This window comes from Anser cygnoides, chromosome 22, assembly GCF_040182565.1.
Source record: "Anser cygnoides isolate HZ-2024a breed goose chromosome 22, Taihu_goose_T2T_genome, whole genome shotgun sequence".
In the NCBI taxonomy this organism is placed as follows: Eukaryota; Metazoa; Chordata; class Aves; order Anseriformes; family Anatidae; genus Anser; species Anser cygnoides.
The window spans coordinates 5239878-5260442 of NC_089894.1; the positions used below are offsets into that span (position 1 = coordinate 5239878).

The 20565-nt window shown below is 46.9% G+C and overlaps 1 protein-coding gene across 20 annotated transcripts in view; it reads left to right on the top strand.

Moving 5' to 3' along the window:
• TANC2 (tetratricopeptide repeat, ankyrin repeat and coiled-coil containing 2) overlaps window positions 1–20565 on the top strand; it is a 282626-nt gene that overhangs the window by 29459 nt on the left and 232602 nt on the right. For 6 of the 20 annotated variants that reach the window (XM_066981474.1, XM_066981486.1, XM_066981487.1 and 3 more), the window contains exons 1-2: window positions 2683–2890; window positions 4109–4213. The exons of 1 other annotated variant lie outside the window; for it this stretch is intronic. The gene's annotated coding sequence lies outside the window, so the exon portion shown is untranslated. Of the gene's footprint in view, window positions 1–2681; window positions 2891–2996; window positions 3038–4108; window positions 4214–4360; window positions 4709–20565 lie in introns of those variants that run through there. 13 more of the 20 variants (XM_066981484.1, XM_066981478.1, XM_066981485.1 and 10 more) reach the window with 8 other exon arrangements.

Below are 20565 nucleotides of genomic sequence, written 5' to 3' on the forward strand. Positions count from 1 at the left end.
TTTTTCTTTGCTGTTGTGCAAACTTCGTGTCAGTTTGCAGTAAAAAAACCTCACAAAACATAAAGAGCTGATTGAGATTTTTATGTGAATTTTTTTGGCTCCCTGGTTCACCAGAAAGATGTCTGAAGGAGTGGTTATAAGGCTCAGGGGCCAGACGCAGTAAGGTGTGGATGTGACCAAGATGGAACTTGGACTGGATTTCTGGACCAAAGTCTGGAATTGGTGATCCTGAAAATTCCCCCCCCTCATCCCTTAGCTAATCCTTGACCATTTTAAATGCTATGGGTGTTTGCTGTTGATATTCTTTGAATAAGGTGTTTGGTGTTGATATTCTTTGAATACCTATAGTCGTGCTTCTGTGTAGGCACAGACCAGCTCAGTCTTCTAGGTCTGGGCAGTTTGGTGCTTTATTTATACTGAAGTACAGACTCGGTGTGTTCCAATAGGATCTGTCTCCTTGGAAAACGCAAGGGAGGCTGTCCTGGGTGGAAAACAAGGATGCTTTCTTTTTCCCCTCTGCCTCAGGGACTCCAAACCCAAGTATTGACTTGAAGCAGTTCCTTGCCTATTTGAGTTCTCAGTCGGAAGGCACCCAGCCTAAATTAGTACGCTGTACACAGAGCCTGTGTGTGTAGCACAAATACTTAGGAATCACATGTGCCTCAGGAGGTCCTTGGGCCAGACTCGTTGTAGGCTGCCATAAGGCTTTGGGGAACCATTCTACATGCCTGCCTATGCTGAAGCATCCCCTTTTGGCTACTGCTGAAGAGGATAGCATGGAAAATGGACGCTGTATGACCGCTTGTAAATTCTCACCGGTGGCTAGCACAGCCTCTCTGGGTTGGACATAAATGGCTAAATATTGAGACACTGTGGCTCCTGTATCCCTATTTGGAGCTGCTCTTTTGCCGTTATCTCATACCCTTTGACTTCTCAGCTCTATACTGGAAGTGTCAGATCCTCCCTCTCTTTCACAAACCTATGTCTTGAAATCTGTTTTCTTAGTAACGATATAGCTACATATATAAAGCAGTTGACATCAGTTCTGAGAATATTTTCTTGTAGGTGGAACTATTATATCCTTGGTACTGTAACATGGAGTCAGTGATTTGCTATGCTAATAACTTGCTGAAGGAAAAATGGGAATTATTCTGACTATGTATTATTCCCCCCTAGTGTATGTGGTTTAAAAAGACTAAAGGGCAACAGAAGATAAGCAATTACAGAAAGCACTTCTGCTGGAAGTAATGAAAGAGACAGGAGGCTACAGATTTAGATGAAAATATTTCTGGAGTATTTCCTTACTATTTTTTTTAAGTGCTTGTTGCTCTGTTTTATCTGTTGCCACTCTCTTATGAAAGAAAAAAGCGAGGACTGCAGTGATAGATGATATATATCCCCTTACTCTGATCCATGCTTAATTCCAGAAATGTGGCATCTGTAGGGCTACCTCCATTTTTTATTAGTGCTTCCTAGGTAGGATTTTTTCCATAGGAGTTTGTTTTGTACAAGTAATTTTCTTGACTCACACCTGAAGATTACCCTGTTGCTTAATTTATTTGGTCATTCATCTGGCACTGTGGGCAGATGTGATGTAAAGCTCTCAGCCGTCCAGGGGTTAGATGGAGGCAAGCAATCTGCACCCAAAAGGTTTAACAAGGCATCCGTCCCAAGGGAGTGTAGATACTCGTAATTAATTTAATTAAAGGGAACACTTTGTACTGGGACTAAAAAGATTATTTTGTTGAGTAAGGCCTAAATATTAGTTTTCTTAAAGGGAAATAACCAGATAAAATTATGTTTACTGTGTACTTTTTGTGCAAAAATAGCTTGGATCTGTAACATTTGATGAGAAACCCCAAATTTCTGTCACTATTGTATTTCATTCAGTGCACAGTTCAGCAACGCTGGCATACTGATTAGATTGCAGCGTGTATTTCTTGAGCTATTTGGTTAACATAAATAAATGTCTAGTAGCTTTAAAAGGTAGCGCAGCTTTTCCTGTGTACGCCCCTTGCACCTGGTCTTCAGCTGGCTGATTTTTTTGTAGGGAAAACTGACTGAAACCCTTCAGATTTCGGGTTTTGCTCCGCAATCCCCTCAGCAGGAGGCCGGGGGCGGGGGGGGACACAGGGCGAACCTGCGGCGGCGGCCGCTCCGCCCGAGCCGGGGCCAGCTTGGGCGGCTGTAACGCCTCAGCGGGAGGCTCTGCCGGAGGCCGGAGCCACCTGAGGGGGCCGCTGCGGGTCCCTCCTTGCGGGCAGAGCCTTGCCCACAGCCGGCTGCCCCCGGCCGAGCTCCCGCCGAGCGGAGCCGCCTCACGGCGGGGCCGCCGCCGCCGCCTCACAGGAGGAGCCCGCGCAGCCCCCACAGCGCGGCCCCCTCACGGGAGGAGCCCCCCCCCGGAGGGCAGCGGCGCGTTTTGCATAGCCACGCCCCCCCCTCATGAATATGCAACAGCCCCTCCCCGCTCACCTCCGAGCGCATCGCGCGCGAGCCCGGCGAGGGAGGGAGCGAGCCCGGGGGCGCGCACGCCGCTTCCCTTCCCCCCCCCCCCCCCTTCCTCCCCCCCCCATCGCGGCCGGGGGGCGAGCGCGGCCCCGCCCGCTTTCCCTGCCCCCCCCCCCCATCTCCGCGCGTGCACGCGGGGCGGCGGGGGCGCGCTGCGGTCGGGAGGGAGCGGGGGGGGGCGCTGCGGGAGCCCGGGCGCCGAGCGAGCAGCCGCAGCGGCCGCCCCCCGCCCCTCGCCGTCCCCTCCCCGCCGGGAGCGCGCTCGGCTCGGCTCGGCTCGGCTCGGCTCGGCTCGTCCCGTCCGCTCCCTCAGCCGCCCGCCCGCCCGCCGCGGCGGTGTGGGGAGAGGGAGGCGGCCCCAGCTCCTCAGCCGCGGGCGGTGCGTGTGGGGGGCGAGGGGGGTGTGTGTGGGGGGTGTGTGTGTGTGAGGGGTGTGTGTGTGTGTGTGTGTGTGTGTGTGTGTGTGTGTGTGTGTGAGGGGTGTGTGTGTGTGTGTGAGGGCCGCCGCCGCGCCCCGCCGCGCCAGGTAAGGGCCAAGGGGGCGCCCCCCCCCCCCTCACCCCGCGGCGACAGATCGGGGGGGGGAGGCGACGCCCCGCGACGCGGCGGTACCCCCTCAGGGCCTCCCCTCGCCCTCCTCACATCCCTCCTTATCTTCCCACCACATTCCCTCACCCCCCTCCTTACCCCCCCTACACCCCTCACCCCCCTCACACACACCCCGTTACCCCAGCCACCCCCCCGACATCCCCCTACCTCCCTCACGCCCCTCCTCACTCCACCTCTCACCCCCCCACTACCCCCTCCCTTACCCCCCACCGCCCTCACACCCCCCTCATCCCCCCCTTCACCCGCCTTTACACCCCATTACCCCCATACACTCCTTACACCCCCTTACACCCCCTCACCCTCCCTTACCCTCATCCCCACCCCTTTACCCTCCTCTTACACCCCAATAACCCCCATCCTCACACCCCCATTACCCTCCTCATGCTCCATCTCACACTCCCATACCCCCCCCTTACACCCCCATACCCCCATCCTCACCCCCATACCCCCCTCACACCCCAATAACCCCCATCCTCACACCCCCATTACCCTCCTCATGCTCCATCTCACCCTCCCTTACCCCCCTCCTCACCCCCATACACCCCCTTACACCCCCATACCCCCATCCTCACCCCCATACCCCCCTCACACCCCAGTAACCCCCATCCTCACACCCCCATTACCCTCCTCATGCTCCATCTCACACTCCCTTACACCCCCATACCCCCATCCTTACCCCTTTACCCCCTCACACCCCAGTAACCCCCATCCTCACCCCCCCATTACCCCCCTCACCCCCCCACGTTGGCCGGGGTTGCGGAGCTGAGGGGCGGCGGCCCCGGGGGGCTGTGGGGGGCTGTGGGGTGGTCGCACGGCTCAGCCTGGCTCAGCCCAGCCGCGGCGTTTGGGGGGCGCTGGGGAGGCTCAGAGCCGGCTGCGGGGGCACCTGGGCGTGAGTGGGGCTGCGGGGATCCCAAGTGGGGATCCCGAGGTGGGATCGAGCCACGCAGGAGGGATCTGCCTTGTGAACGGCCTCTCTCCTTCACAGGCACCGGGCGGCAGAGAGGATGCCCGTGAGGAGCCCCCCGCAGCCCTGCCCGATGCCTCTTGAGGAAAGCAGGGCTTGAAATCCTCCCTCCTCTTCCTCCCGGGGGTGAGTAAGGAGCGGGGAGGCTGATGACACGCAGCGGCTTTCTGTTCCAGGCGTGGGCTGGCTGTTGGGGGCTAAAATGTAAAGAAGAAAGGAGATACGGCGAGGCAGACGGCTGCGCTGGTGTATGTGTTTTGCAGGGAAGAGACGTTCTTGTCCCCGTTTGTGTCTGGAAGTTCAGGAGCGTATGGCAGACAGCGAGGTGGTCTAGGGAATGGTGCATCGGTGTGGATTTTAGGCTTTTACACAGGTGGACGTGGCATAAGGGAGGAGAAATATCTGGAGAAGCTAAATCACGTTAATGATAAAGGTTAATTAGGGCTGTTGTGGAGTGTAGCATTGCTACAGGATAGTGAGCGAAGGCAAATGAATGCTGAAACTGGGAGACAAGCGAGAAGAAATAGAGCAAACGTGCGATAGAGAACAACATGGCCATGAAACCCTGCTCGCAGCGTTTCTCAGGTTGGAGCTCGGAATGATCTCTTCAGAATGCTAAAGGTTGGCTGTTGCTGATTTTTCTTATTTAAATCTTAAACCTTAGAAACCAAAACCTGAAACTGAAAGCATCTAATCCTAGTGTGTGGATTAAAACCAATATATAGTAAAACAAGTGTGTTTTGGTGACAGTGTTTTGAGGAGAATTTGCTAGCTACAGTCACGTGAGGCTTTCTTAATGGAGTGGCGAGAGACACCTTAGATCATGGATACTTTGTGTAGAGGTACGTTTACCTATGAAATACGTGATGAATGTGCAATTAAACTGTGATATCGCAATACATTGCATTTGCAGCTTGCCGTAATCAAAATCCTTTCTTATTTGCTCTGTGGATGAACTACTGGGGGGTAAAAACCAGGCAGCAGTGCTTAGGCAAGGAATATGTGAGCCGCTCGAGGTTTGTGGGCATTGTGACTCTGGGGCTTTAAAAAAAAAAAACAACAAAAACAAAGTGCTCCTTAAGGAGTCGTGCTGCTTTTTTTGTAGTAACTCTCGCTAAGAGCATGATAAATGCAGAATGCTGTGTGTGCTCCAGATTTACCACCAATTGCTCTGGCGTGGAGAGGAGCAGTAGGACTGTATCCTGTTTGGATCTAGACTGTGGTCGTAGAACACCAAGCCATGCTCGCCTGCAGATTTAGACATGGAATTACAGCCTGGGTTACTGGTTACACGCTCAGTGAAACTGGATGACTGCTACATTGTCATAAAATAACCTCATTGTCAGTATTGATTGCTTTGTAGCAATTGCTCTCCTGTTCTCATCTTTCCATCTTTTCCATTGGCTTGCCCATGATCCAATGTTTGCATGTTTTTTTAACTAGAAATGCATATTCTGAACAAAAAGGTGTTTTCCGAGGTGCCTAATGATTACCTTTCAACATTTCGAGTTACATACCCTAGATTTACTTTCTGTTGAACCTTTGGAATATAAGTGATACGTACGTTGCTGTTGAGAAATCCCTGACGGTAACTGTTATGTCCAGTGAGTTTATAATAGATGAGTTTTTATACAATAGTACAGGCGAGCATGCCTAACTTTCTGCTTGTAAATTCTTACTTATGAATATTAACGTGCGTAAGTGCAAGCTGTATTAGGTCCAGATGTGCATCACTTAAAATGTTGTCATGCACTCTGTACACTGAATTCCGTAGGCCTTGTTTGGTTTGCTTATAGCATATTTAAATTTTATAGGTATGGAATCTTACATTATTTTAATTTCAGAATGCTCGTTCACGTCAGTAATAGCGTATTTTACTTTTTTGTTAAAGGAAACAATAAGAAGGCATCCAGTAAACTCTTAAAACAAAACCAAAAACCCCACCACCAGCACCAAAAAAGCCTGGTACACAGAAAAAGATCAATCATCAATCTGCAACCCTCCTTGTGCATGGTTTGTTTTGTTTAAAAAAGAAAAGAAAAAAATGATGTTCCTCCTTATGTTTTATGTAATTGTTCCTTTTCTGGAAGTGAACTTGTGATCAGCTGAGAGGCTGGCAACACCTATCACTCCACAGTATGAAACAAAAGAAAAAAATCCGTTAGAATTTGTTCAATAATTTCCTCATTTGTGTCTTTTTGATGTACAAAGCCCTGAGTATACATATTGATTCTTTTTATTCAAACTTTTGAGCCTGAATTTTCTTTCCTGCAGCCTGATAAGGCGGGTTGACGTCCTCTGCCATCCAGACAAGCAGATGACTCTAAGTGTAGGTTTTTGGTGAGATTATGCTGATTTTAGGAACTGCTGCAAAGGCAGTGACCCCGTGTCTGCCCTCGTGGCAGCAGTGGTGTGGGTGGTGGCGCAGCCCCTCTCGGCTGCGAAGTTAAGTGCTCGAGCAGCTGCTGGGTGGATGACAGCTATTTCTTCTTGCAGAGTTCGTTTCTAGCAGGATCAACAAACTGGACTTGTCGTGTGGAACATCCGAGCGGTGCGTGCGAGAATGATGCCGGAGCATAACGCAGGAAAGAATGGCTGGATCTGCCCTGCGTGGCAGCAGCGAGCTCTTGGAGCGGGTGATGCAGGTCGCAAGGCCGTGCCTGGAGTACTTGTGTGAAGCCTTAGAAAGGTCTCCACGAATGGCACCGTTAGAGGTGTGGGGCTGCTTTTCGGTGAGGGTTCGTTCGGTTTATGCTTGGTGTTGTGCAGAGAATACTTAGAGTCATACAGCCTTGTTGTGCAGCCACAGATTGTGGCCAGCTTGGTAATAGGTTGCCTTGCACCTTCCGATATGTTTAATACAGAGGTGCCAACCTCTCAGAACATCGTTCAGCATCCTTTGAACGCGTGAAAGCAGCGTGGTGGTGCAGGGGCTGGAGGCAGGACCTGTGAGGCCCGTGGCAGGCTACCACGCTCTGTGCTAAGAGCAGAATTGAGCCCGCTGGTGGTTTCTGATTCGTGTAGTGTTAACTCTTTGTCTTGAAATGACGTGTTCGTTGTAACTTCAAGGTGGAGAGCGTACCTGTTGCGTTCACTGTAGACAAATCCGTACTTAAAGCTCACTGCATCTGCAAATATTTGCAGGGGTGGAGTGAACTGGATCATTCATTTCTGGTTTATTTGCTAACTGGATTTTATGAGCTCTAAAAAGCAAATTCTAGTTATGCTACTTAGAATTACTCTGGTCCCATTATTTTATAGGTCTGAAATACAGTAGTTTGTTTTACATTCATTTAAAAAGTAATTAAGTACAAACCCTACGTTAATTAGAGAAGGTAGTGGCTTGTTTGGTGTGCTTAAGGAATGGACAAACTGGGGGCTTGGAGCCCAGTCTTGAAATTTTGGCTTTGTGCAGCCTCCCCATCTGATTTAGTTCGCTGGGGTTCAGCATAGGAGCCCACAGCAACAGGATCGAGTTCCAGGATGAGGATGAAGGCAAACTGGAGAGGAATCTGACTTGTTGTAGCCTGGAATTGGCTGCGAGATTCCGATGGGAGAGAGAAATTGCTGTCTTGGAGTTTGAGTAAAAGTGCAGTATGTTTTGGGTGCTCTGGTAACGGCACCGTGGTGTTTTGGGTCTTCGGGAGATCTTTGGAGCCGCCCATAGCATCCGCTGACGGTCTGGTTCTCTTGTTGGCAGCGTCATTACCTGTCTTCCTAATCTGTGTCAAACAAGTTAATTTATGCTGTGATGTGAGAGACTCCATCTTGAAAAACACTCTTTAGGAAGACATTAGTAATGGTATCACAAAGTATGGCTTTCTTATTTGGCTCAAGCTTACGTTTGTGCCACGTTACGTGATTGCTGGAGGAAATACTGCTCGGAGTGTTTAAAGGATAGGTCGCAGTTGACCTTGCACATGTTCTGCATAAAACAAACCATGGGGTAAGACTTGCTTACTTGGTCATTTTTACATATTTTTATATATCTAGGTAAAGCTTTTTTCCTTGCTCCATGGGGAGCCCTTATTTGCTCAAATGTTGCTTTTTCGGCCTTTAAAATCGGAGCGGTCAGAGCGCTTTCAATTTTTCCCCTTCCTTCCCCCCACCTCCGTTGATTCATAAGAACAACGTCTGGTTTGCCATAGGCAGCCCCAGCAGCACTCAGTAGGAGCAGTTTGGTGGTCTTTTCCAACCTTAATGATTCCGTGCTCTTCATCAAGCACAACTGAAGTCCCTGACCCATCCTCCTTGTCCCCATCCGTCCCCCGAAGGCTACCTGCCTGAAGTCCCCTCCGACCGGGGCCATCGTGGGCTCCCGTGGCTGGGAGCAGCCCCTGAAGAGCGGCGTATGTAACGTGCACATCGGCCTTTCAGCTGTTAGCGGTGCTTATCTCTTCCTCCTTTATGGAAGGAGCGTGTTGGTGACTGCAGGAATGTCTCCTGGAGTGCCCTGATAGCGCTGGTATGAAGGCTGCAGTTGCTTTTACTTTTTCCTTTGACTGGGGAGTGTTTTCTTGTTTTGTTAGAGGTCTTTCGCTGTCCGAACGTGGAAGTCTTGGAGCAACTTGTTGGTTGGTCGCCATTGGCTTGTCTTTAATAAGGAAGAACGGCTCATGTCCAAGGTTAAGCTCCTGGTATGTCTGAATAATCTTTTTTAACCCCACAGCCACTTCCAGTCATGTTGCCCTATTTGACAAAAGTTGTTGAGAAGTCATCTGATGAGCTTCTCCGACCTCACCGTGCTGATCAAAGCAGGGCAGGCTCAAAGCTGTGTTTGTTCCTGAGCTGAGCTGCAAGGGTATGCAGACAGCGCATTTCTTTCTTCCTTTATTTAAAACTTTGCAAAGCTTGGGAGGATGGAGGCAGCCGTTCTCTCTTCTCTTTCCTCGAGGTGCTGGACCTGGAAGTTTGTGCTCTCTTTTAGAGCAGGTTGCATGTGAGGCAGCAGAGGGGTGGCTGTGGGGAGCTGTCTGTCTTCACATCCCCTTTTCCATATCTTCATTTTTTTTTTTCCGTTAAAAGAGGAGAGTTGGTTTTCAGCGATGCTTTGCAGGTTTCCATTGTGTAATACTTCAAACCTGCAGCTTGTATAAATACCTCGCTGGCTAATGAAGTTCAGCTGAAGAGTTGGACTGCGTCTTCTGCACGCGGCTAAATTGGAATAGCCTGACACAGCGGATGAGGTGAAATTCCCAAATAACAGCGGTTGGTGTTTTTTTTCCAAGTCCCTCACCTTTAATGGTGAATATTCTGTTGTCTAATTCTTACGTACGTCGGCTTTAATGGCTAATTAGGCTTGAATTGTAATGATCTCAGTTTTGTAGCCTCCAGTTGAAAGGGTTACATTAATGGAAAAAGTATTTTGGATAGGTGAACTCCTATTTGCAATGGCAGTCACGTTGGGAATTTGCTGTTAATTACTGAGGATGAGAAAAGAGAGAGGAAGGTGCCCCTGCTGCATGGATACAAATTAACTATTTACTCATTTTTAGATATTTTGGGGTTTTAGTTACTTCATTTTCCCCTTTGTGCCTGTAGGATTTCCAGGGCAGACAGAATACTATTTTGGCAGATTGCAGCTATTTTTCTGTACTTAGGATATTTAAGTAAAATGTATTTTAAAGTGGCCAGTAGGAAACTTCACTGTGGGAACTTTTTTTTTCAGTTGTCTTAATTCGTGGGTCCCCCTTATTTTAGGCACTTCTGGCTCTTGGTCTCCAAAATTTGGGTTTCTTTCTTAGTTTGGTTGGAAATTTACTGAATGCGCTTGAAGAAGAGAAACAGTTGGTGTGCATGAGAAGTATCAAAAGGAAAGAACGCAAAATCTGTCTTCAGAACGTGAATATTTATAGAGCTCGTGGCTCCAGAAGGCAGCTGTGTATTGATTCCCATTGCTGAAAAGCACTGACTGATGTTCTCTGAGGTACCTTACTGTGCTTAACCTGGAAACGGGTTTGGATGGTAATCCAAAGTTCCTTGCAGGTGAATTTTCCGCCCTTGAATTACCAAATATTAAGCTGATTGAGCTCGATCCTATGGGTGGTGTTTTAACGGGTGGCTTACATGTTGGTAGGCCATCTTTATGGGCTCCTGTGTCATGTTACATGTTGGTAGGCCATCTTTATGGGCTCCTGTGTCATGTTACGTGTTGGTAGGCCATCTTTATGGGCTCCTGTGTCATGTTACGTGTTGGTAGGCCATCTTTATGGGCTCCTGTGTCATGTTATGTGTTGGTAGGCCATCTTTATGGGCTCCTGTGTCATGCTCAGCACTGTTAGTAGGCTGCTTCTCTCTGGGTTTGATTCTGTATTTCACATGAAGTTGGGGGAAAAATCCAATGAAGAATCGGGAGAAAACCGTAAGGAGAAACAAATGTGCGTTACGTAGCTTCCTGCTTGTGTATCTGGACTAATAACCAGAGGGATAAATGTTAGAGGGTTTGGGTTCTTTCTGCAGTTGTTAAATGGAAACTGGCTTATTGGCTTTACTGTTTTAGGGGAAAAAAAAGGCTTGCCTCTTGCTGCTCTTTGAAGGGTTTCCTACCAGTCTGTGCCACCACCCAGCTGCTGATCCCTCCCTGGTGAAAGCTGTTGGCCCCTCAGTGCTCAACTGCCTCTGAGGGGTGAGGTAAAGAAGAACAACCCCACTTTACCATTCCCCCCCCCCAAATTTCTGCCTGGTGCTGCCAGATGGGTTCGACGAGCAGGCCTGTTGTGTCCTCCTGGCCTGGCCCAGCACGTTCTGGTGGTGGCTTGTTCCATCAATGAACACGAGCTTCTGCCTTCCTCTCTTCTCAGACTGGGATCCGATCAAATTAGTGGTTTTTGTGGAGAAATATTATTAGAAAATAAAGGAACAAAGTGCAACTGGAGTGCAGTGACCAGTGAAGTGCCAATCTTCCCTTGTCTGGGTCTTATTTCCCTCTTCAAGAGCATAGGCATTTCTATCTCCTGTTCTCTCCTGTGGGATTTTCCTACGTCAGGAAGCTATTTTTGGTAGCAGCGTGCTCTTTTATGTCCCAGGTAACAATTAGAAGAGCTCTAGTAACTAACAGGTGAAGGTACACAGCACTTCTGATGCGTTTTTAATGTGTGAGAGATGTCAGCTGGAAAGCTTACGCCTCCTGTAGTTTGCCAGAAGTCGCGGCGTCATGGGAGGGAGGGATGGCAGCACGATGCTGGGGGCTGTAAATGAAGGAAGTGGGGCAAAATAGCCTCGTCCTTTCGGGCTGAAGCTCCCACTTGCTCGTTCTTTAGGTTTTCTTAATAGTATACAGATTTTTAGTTTCATGGCTTGGCTCCCTGCTCAGTGGTTAGCGCGTGTCTGTGAGCATGGGGAGGTCGTTGGGGTAGACCCGGGCGGGCTGTGTCTTGTAAGCGCTGCAGAAGAAAGTCCTCAGCAAAGGGGAGATTAGGGGACGGATAAACAACTCGCTGTCCTCTAGAGATTGTAGGGAAGGGTTCTGAGAGAAGGGAAAAACCACATAAAATGTCACGAGGATGGGTTTTAGAATTAACGAATGCTTGGAGAAAGGAGCCAAAAGGAAACGTGCGTCAAGCTTTTATGGCAGCTGTAAAGCCGAGCCAGTTGGAGGGATGCAAGTGTGAGTGGCTGCAGTGGTTGGAACGATCCCAGTCGGTGTTTGTGCTGGGGGATTTTGCTGGTCAGCCCCAAGCTCGCAGGCCGTGGTGTTCTTCCTAGGACTTTATTTTTAAGGGTACATGCAAAGGGGCAGGGGTCCAGGCAGTAACTCTGTGCGTGTAGCTGTACCTTGCTTAATCTGTAGCTTTCTGTAGTCGTTTAAATTGGGATCTAATGCTTGTTATCTCTCTGAGCAGCATTCATATTGTGAAATATCTTGGTTTAATAGCTCACTTTTATCATATGAAAGGGGGAAATCTCCCACTTGCTAATTTAGTAGGTGTTTTTTCCTATTATTCAAAGAGCTCTCTGTTTCATTTTCAACATAAGATTTGTTTGGAGGACCCCAACTCATTTTTCTGCTATTTCACGCCGTTATTGGTATGAGCTACTCTGCTTCACAGTTACAACATCAGTGGTTGCTTGAAGTCTTTGTGAGCAGCTTTCCATGGGCACCAACCTTTGGCTAAGGTTTGGTTGTGCATTGAGGCATCCCTCGCTTCTTTGGCCTTCAGGATTGGGGATTTAGTCTAACAGGCACCATGAAAGAAAGGAATATTGTTCGATGAAGGCTACGTGTGCCCACCCGCTTTCTCTTCAGACTGGTAATATTATCCGTGTCTTGATTTTAATTTTTTTTTTAATGCAATGCTGACAGCAGGCAGTGCTCCTACACCTCCTCAGCAGAGGTGGAGTATGCCATCTGTCACTATGTGGGTAGTAGTTATCCCAAAAAGTAATAACAGTGGGAGTTCTTGCCAGTTACAAGTTGTGATCACAAGCCAAATGGCGCAGTTCGAAATTAGCGTGCATTTCCAAAGAGAAGGGCATGCGTTTATTTTTGCGGACTTGCGAAGTATTTTCAGTCCCGGGGGGCTCTGCTGGGTCTCGGTTGCGAGCGTTTTAGCGCAAGTGAGAGGGGAGCAAGGCGGGAGCATGGGCTGCGATGCCTGCTAGACCAGCTTCTAGGCAGGAACAAACTTGGATTTTTCCATATTATGTAAGCCTCAAGTAGGTTATTACATGCAAGGCTGAAGCTGAGGAATTATTTTAAGAGAGCAGTAATGGAGTGGCGTAGAGATTTGGTTTTGGCTTTGCCCAGTGGGAATGGAAAGATCCGGCTTCTTCATCCTTTGGTGCCACCAGCCTTGTACAAATCTCTGCTACCTGCTGGAAGACGATGCGGAACCTTTCTAGCTAGGTGAAAAATGTTAAGATCGCCTATCTGATTTTAGTAACAGTTTTGATACAGTGCCTTATGGCATTCTTGTTTGAAAGGTTGGACATAGCAGAGTCAAAACTGCTGTGAAGTGGATGCAGAACTGGTTAGCAAGCCGCTTAGTAGCTTGGATGGTGGAATTGAGCGTACCAGGTGAAGCCGTGGGTGACAGCAGCTTTCAAGGGGCTGCAGGGATGGGAAGTTATGTCAGTTGGGTGCTAGGGTGCTAAAAAAGGACTGAAAGGAATTGATCCGGGGTTAAATCTTTGATCTGGCACGCTGCTGCCTTTATTTGGTCTTCTTACAAGGCTGTCGAGGGTGACTGGGAGGACATTACAAATGGAGTAATGCTACCTGGTTGTATGGAACAGCTCAGTTTGCCTCATCCTCGGTAATCTGTGAAGTCCTGACCGTGCACGAATGTCAGCACTGGCCAGTGGGGGGTTTGAAACGGGCGATGCTGCTGGGTACACGGTCAGCTTTAGGGCACGCCACAAGAACATCTCTTGTGTAACTGCACATTTCAGCTTCTTAAACGTGTTATAAAACTCTTAGCATTTTAGAAAAATAATAAAATCTATTTATCAATGGGTAGAATGCGTTTATCAGTTAGAATTGACTAACAGTCACGCTTAAATTAAGTTTTAATTAAAGAGAGACCAGACAGAAGATGTATCATAGGCAGATAGGAAGAACTGGAACTAATGTTTTTTTGTAATGACAGAATTGAAGTAACAGAACAGGTAAAGACAGCACAGTACGTCTCCTTTGGCTCCCTTTTTCTCTATAAATTTGGATCCTGACTGAGGGTAGCTATTGATTCAGCGTCGCTGACACCAGTGGAAGATGACAGTCATTGCTCTTCAAACAGGAACCTCTAGAGTTGGAAACATTAAAAAAAAAAAAAAAAAAAAAAAAGAATCAAACAACCAAACAAAAACAAACCCAAACCATGACAAGTAAAACATGTAAGATTACCCTTTCCATGCATTTTCAATACATAAACTGTAGTGTAGGAAATAAAAAGATTCTTGGTCCATATGGCCTAATCAAGCCAGTTCTGTAAGGAACCCTGTTTAGAAGTAAGCCTTGACATGGGTAAGTTTCTGTGAACCATGGAACAAATGCAACAGATGAATTAATTCTGATTTAAGTGGAAAGGTCTGTTCAACTGTCCAGAGACAAATGTCACTTCTGTAATTTAGAAGGATGAAGGATTGTGGTAGGCAAGGCCTGTAGCTGAGGTTTTATCTCACTGACGTACCAATAACATGCACTGATATACTGAGAATGTGATGGCTGAAAAAAGTGGTATCTCTGACGAATTTGGTATTTAAGAGATGCCCATCTTTGGAAAGTGAAAGAATATTGTATATGAATTAATCTGAGTAAAAGATAGATACGGATAGCTACTCACAACAATTTATTTTGGAAGATGCCATCTGCATGAGAAAACAAAGCGCTGACTTTACGTTTTCGAGTTGAACAGCTGATGTGTCTGAGACTTCTTCCAGTTTTTGATAGAATGCTTCAACATGAGCTCATCTGAAAGAGCAATCAATAACAGTGCGAGGAAATACCTACTTGGAGTTTGCTTGCAGTGGCTGTACACCATTACCTCTTTCCTCCTAGTAATTAAGTCTCCTCTATACAAAATCAGCTGTCTGAAAACAGGACCAGTAGGGTTTAGAATATGCAAAGCTCCCTGCAATGTAGAACAAAGCAAAAAACCCAAAGCAGCCATCCACCCTCCTCTAAATGTCACTTGTGTGCATGCACACAGAGCATGGGAAATTGAGAGTGAATTGTGGATGTCAAATCATTGCTCTGTGTGGTGGGGTGAACGCTGCGTGGACTGAAGGGTGGGCAAAACAGGGTGGGAAGAAGTGAAGACAGAAGACAAGATGCAAGTTATGTTTACTTGCAAAGAACGTCAATTCCTATCTCTTTGTCCATACACATGTAGTTAAGCAGGCTGGAGCCCCTCCTAGCAAGAACCCTGCTCAAAATTTTTGGATTCCTTTTTTCAGCTCTGGGTTGTTAGCACAGACCTGCTCGGACCCTGGACATACTGCGTGTCAGTGCGGACAACATCCGTGCATGGCCATGGCTTTCAAAGAGCGCTTTTGTTGTTCTTAAGTTATTTGGGCAGATGATTTAGCTGTGCTTATGTCAGCATACAGGGCCCGTCTGCTAGGGGTCTTTGCCAGGATCTTTTTCGCCCCCGGCATAGCTGTAACTGCAGGGATCCTCATAAAGTAGATAAGCTTTGCGTCTGGATCTTCTTCTTTCTTTTCTTTTTTTTTTTCTTTTTTTGTTTTTTTCCCCTGCTTCTGTCTCTTGTAAATGTCTGTAAGACTGCCTAACAAATCTGGTCAATAAAGACTTTTTCCAAGCCCACAGAACGGACCCTGCAGTGAGTTAGCTTTTCATGGCGGGTTGCTGTAGTTAGGATCTTCTGAAAAGGAGCTCGGCGTTGAAGTCGGATGCATCCACAAATTCTGAAGTGAGTTAATGAGTGTGCTTTAGTGGGCACTTGAATATGCTCGTTTAATCTGTTTACCAAGCTACAGTTGAAGTGTAGTTTGAGATACATAGACTTATTTGAAATAGTTACCTCATTTAGATATTTTGTCAGAAGTTTCAGCATTCATGTAAACTAACCCATTGTATGGTTTTTACTTATCCGATGTATCAGTCCGCTTTGTATTCTCTTGCGTATCTTGCTTGCAACTAAAATTTCACATTGAACAAAGCTATGATGATTAACTTCAAGCTCTTGCGCTGCGTTTTTCCTTAGAGACAAACATTTTTTCTGCCTGAAAATGAGATAAGGCGCTACTATGGGCTGCATTTACCACTCCTTGTGTGAACACTTTCCTTGTGTGTCTAGTTTTGTGCGTCTAGCTTTCTGCTTGATCTTTTTACTCTAACACAAACACTGCAATTCGCCGATGTGAATTAACCTCCATAAATTGGGGTGAATGAAAAATTTGTTCAGGTCTGGATAAAACCGTCTTCAAAGGGAGATTAGGTCATCTGACACAAGATTACTCAGCTAGTCATCAGTATCAGGAAACTGAGTAACTGTGAAACTCTCCCAGGCGGTGAGTGTGTCTTTGCAATATCGTGCGTTACGTGAGCATGGTTTGGCTTGGGTTTGTTCAGCAATGGTATATGCAGAGTAAATCTTGTATTCGTTATTACCCATTTAGTTAAGGAGAGATTAGAGCCAACTCTGGCATATGTGGGGATTTACCCTTGTAAAGTCTCAGGTGGTACCACCTGTGTTCTTACTGAACATGGTATTGTTCCTTCCTGAAATCTGCAGTTTGGGAATTCGGGCCCCTTGAGCCTACCCTTGTCAAGTTGTCAGTGCTCAGATCCCTGCCTGGCGGCTGTTTGCTCGAGGTCTGGGCTCCTGCTGGAGGAGTCGGGGCCGCTCGCATGCGGGACGTCGCCTTCTGTGATGTCCGAGGAGCTTGGGGCCGAGGGCAGGAGGCCCGGCCCTGCTCTCCCTACTCCGGTTTTGGCCTCTCCAGACCCTCAAAAAAAGCATAAACCATGACAAGCCGTTGGCTGACTGATTGCTAGAGAAGTTCTGCGAGCAAATTTGAATAAATAATAATGTCATGTGTGAGAAATAACGCAGCGTGGCCGGTCCTGGGCGGCAGTTCGGTGGAGAAGGGGCCTCGTGTTGGGCCCCTGTGTTGCTGCTCCTCAGGGGTGGAAATAACGCCTGCTAGCTGGAGCAGCTCCCAGCTGTACACATAACGTGTGTGTAAATGTCTACGCTTCCTTTTGACAGCGGACAGGCTTTGTCATTTATCGTTTGTTGTCACTGAGAACATCTGATTTTTGCAGGGAATGTGGATCGAGGAACAGCTTTTCATATGTAGTCCTATTCAGAATTTGGTAGGAGCAATACCTAAAATGATGCTTTTTTAAATAAAGACTTCCATTTTTTTTCCCCAGACACCTTTCCCATTGGAAAAATAAGTTTGATTTCACTTGGTTTTTATATAGGGACTGTATAAAACTGCATAAAGGAAGAAACCCAAGTCTTTTTGAAGGGGCTTACAAAAATGTCATTGCAACAAAACACTTATTCCATGTCCAGGCTATTTTTGTTTGCCGAAGCTCCCCATCCACAGTAGGTGGGCTAAACTTTCAGATAGTTTCAGGGTTCTGGATACTTTGTTGTGACACCAACCTAGGGTGAAAAACTGAGCAGGAGTTCATTTATTGTCTGTTTTCCTATCCCTAATAGAACTGGTTTACAATGATTTATTTAGGCGCTTTGACACAAAAATGCTTATAAATGCCAAAGTTATACCTTGCCAATATTAAGCCTTGATATATGCTTCGTGTTGGCAAAACACCCTGAATTTCATAAACAACAGAGAATGAATTCTGGAGCCCTATTTAATGGTGTGCAATGGCACAGAATCCGGCTCCAAAACTTGAGTGTGTGGAACAACAAACGTGGCTAGACCAGCTCCAGAAGAGTTCAAAAAAAAGTTTATAATATATGTGATGTTATATGTAAAAGGCTTGGACGCATCTTCACTGGGTTTAGGGGGAAGAGCTTTTAGTTTAATGAAGTAGGTGCTTGTGGACATTAAGGCAAATAATGTTATTTTTGGGTTCTTTGGAGTGCCTGTGTAGGAATCAAAAGTTGGCTCAATCAGGATTCAAAGGAATTACGTGATCTGTTACGGAGGGGCTTTTTCTGTTTCTAAGATGCTCTGTGGCACATCATTAAAACAGAACTAAAAAGCGCAGCAGAAAGTGCAGTATGACCGTGCTTTCTGTTGTATAAAAACCAGCATCCGAGTTTACATTCCTTCATGTTTATTCATGCTCTCGGAGTTGTTCCATATGAAATGCACGTGCTAATAGAAGTTGACCTAATGTTTTTTTACTAAAACACATGTAGGAAACTAAAAATATTTTTAAAAAATGAATTATTCTTTTAAGCTTCCAAATAAGAAATGACTTAAGTTGCTGATCATTTTCTTTACGTGTGTAACGTGCCTAGTTTGGCTGAGAGGTTTGATGTTGTCATTGGTTGCTTTTTAGGTAAAGGAAAGCAGTCTCCAGGTTGCATTTTGTTTTGTTCGTATACCTTTTTGTGAATTCATTGTTGTCCTTTAGGAAATTGCTTTACCTGACTGCAAGTTGCTAGCAGGGTTTTGCTAAATGTTTAGAAATCCTGTAGGTAAAAAAATGAAGTGCTCTGGAAATATTGTACGAAAGCTTGAAAGAGAACCTGGTATATTTTTTCAAGTGTGTTTTGTTTGTTTTTGTCTACCAGAGTTGTGTTTACCTCTGGTATAGATATCAGATGGCGAGCTTTTGCATATTACTCATTATAGAAACATCAGGTTGGTTTTCCTTCCTTTATTTGTTCTCTTCCTCTTCCTCCTCCTCCTCTTCCCCCCCCCTCCCCTTCTCATCCTGCTGTTGTTTTATCTTTGCAGCAGTGTTAAATTTGCCTAGCAGGGCCAGAAATTGATCTCTCATCCCTGGAGCATACGCGGGCTGTGTGCTGGCTTTCAGCAGAGGCTTGGGTAGGTCTGGTTCACAAACACCATTGATTTCTGCGCTGTTCGCATGTGGTGACTTGGTGTGAGATGTTCTGAGATAAAACCTGGAGGATGAAATAGCTTTATACCCCAAACCCTTTCCACGCTTAAGGAATTTTTGAGATGCTTCTCATTAGCAAGGGATTAGCAAGATTTACTTAATGGTCATGAGCACAAACACTGCTTCCCACTTCTCTTTTAGTTAAGCTTTCAGACTTTGTTCAAAAAATGCTTGCTTTATTTTGTATATCTGAAGGCAGGTTGAAAGATTGAAAGATTGCAGTGGTGTAGAAACTCCCCAGCTCCATCAGTCTGGCAGGAGCGCTTGGTGCCCCCTTCTCGCTTGGTCAGAAGCAGCCAGCCTCCAGGTGGTGTAAACCACTGCCGGGGCTGTTATGTTATTCCTGGTCTTCTGGATTAGTTGGAATCTTCTTTCACTTGTGGCACTGCTTGGATCTGGATGGTAGGTGGAGCGTCAAAATTTTGAATACGAGGTGGTGAAAGCGAAACAAGCCAGGCTGGCTGTGGTGCCGTCCTCAGCATGTTCCCGAAGGCATGGAGCAGGTCTGCGAGCTGGTGCTGCACGACCACAACTGCAGGGAGACCACAGCTTTTATCCAAAGATACCATTTGTCCCCATTATTAAATTTGCAACAACCAGTCTTGCCACATGTATCACTTCCCTCCAGGTCTTTTCCTAATGGCTGAGTGCTTTTTGCTCACGTCTCAGGTTTTAAAAGAATGAAATACTTCTAGGCTTTCCTGGCCTTGAAATACTGGACCTTTGGCAGTGCCAGGTAGGTTGGAAGGTTACTTCTGCAAAAGACAGCCTGGCTGGCATGTGTCAGAGACATCCGCTTCGTTCCTGATTCATCGGTGTGGAAAGCCCGCTGTAAGCCCTCAATTCCTTAAAACAACAGGCAAACAGAGAGGTGGAAAAGTGTTCCTACTTGTTCTTGAGGCAATTAGTAAGTGTAGAGGAAGTCCTTCTTCTTCCAGAGCGGCAGCAGTCTTTGGTATGTAGCATTGCAGGACCTTGAGCAGGGCACTTGTTATTTGCAGGATGTCAGGCAAAAAGCAACTTTGGCCCGAGCAAACCCGCGCTGGCTGTTGCTCTGCTGGCTGTCGGCTGCACCGCTCGGGTCTCGCGGGGTGCTGTCTGGGTAGGCACCGCCGTGCTGAGGGGGGCTCCTTTCTGAGAGCTCCAGTTCCTGCAGGAACTGCGTCTTTAAAGGGTGCCGAAAGGAAATCCCTCTTTTCTGGGGTGGCAGCCTGTGGTTTTTGCAGTGTCCCTTGCTAACTGTGCCATACAAGATGCAGTAAGTCAAGCCGTGAGCCCAGCTCCGTGTGTGTGGGGGGGTCCAGCAGGCTGCCCGTGTGTCGTAGCTGGGTTGTGCTTCATTTCCCTTCCTCCCCAGCTGCATGGGTAACTAGCAGACTTCCAGGATTGCTTCTCTTTCTCAAAACTGGATTCTGAGGGTGAAGAAAGACGTGAAAATAAATGACTGGAGGAGAGCTGAATGGGCACGGTGAAATTGAGAAACAGAGCAGCAGCAGCAAGATGTTTGTGAACTTGTAAATGTGCTTCCTGCATAGGCAATGGGATGTAAAGGAGTATGCAGATCGGCTGGTGGGAAGAGTAACTGTGAGATGTTGAACTTGGTAATGTATTTGGAAGAGCTGGTATGAAAGAGGCTACTGATCTCGTAATGAAAAGGTTAGAGATAACAAAAGTTTATCTGAGGATTAAGACTGAGTTGGTTGAGTGGTTTAACAGTCAAACAGGATTTTGACACGGTTATACCTGTGTGACTGCAAGTGACAATCCGCGTCCCTTTGAACCGGACAGATAATGGCACTTACACGGACTGCTTCTCCAACGATGGATGAGCGTGCAGCTGCCTTTTCTGCTTGAATGCATATATTTGACCCTTTCGTGACAGCAGGGATTAAAAATTTAAAAAGTAATTATTTTTTTAATATGCCATTTAAGTATTTATATCACCAGCGTTACGTATGTGGGGTGG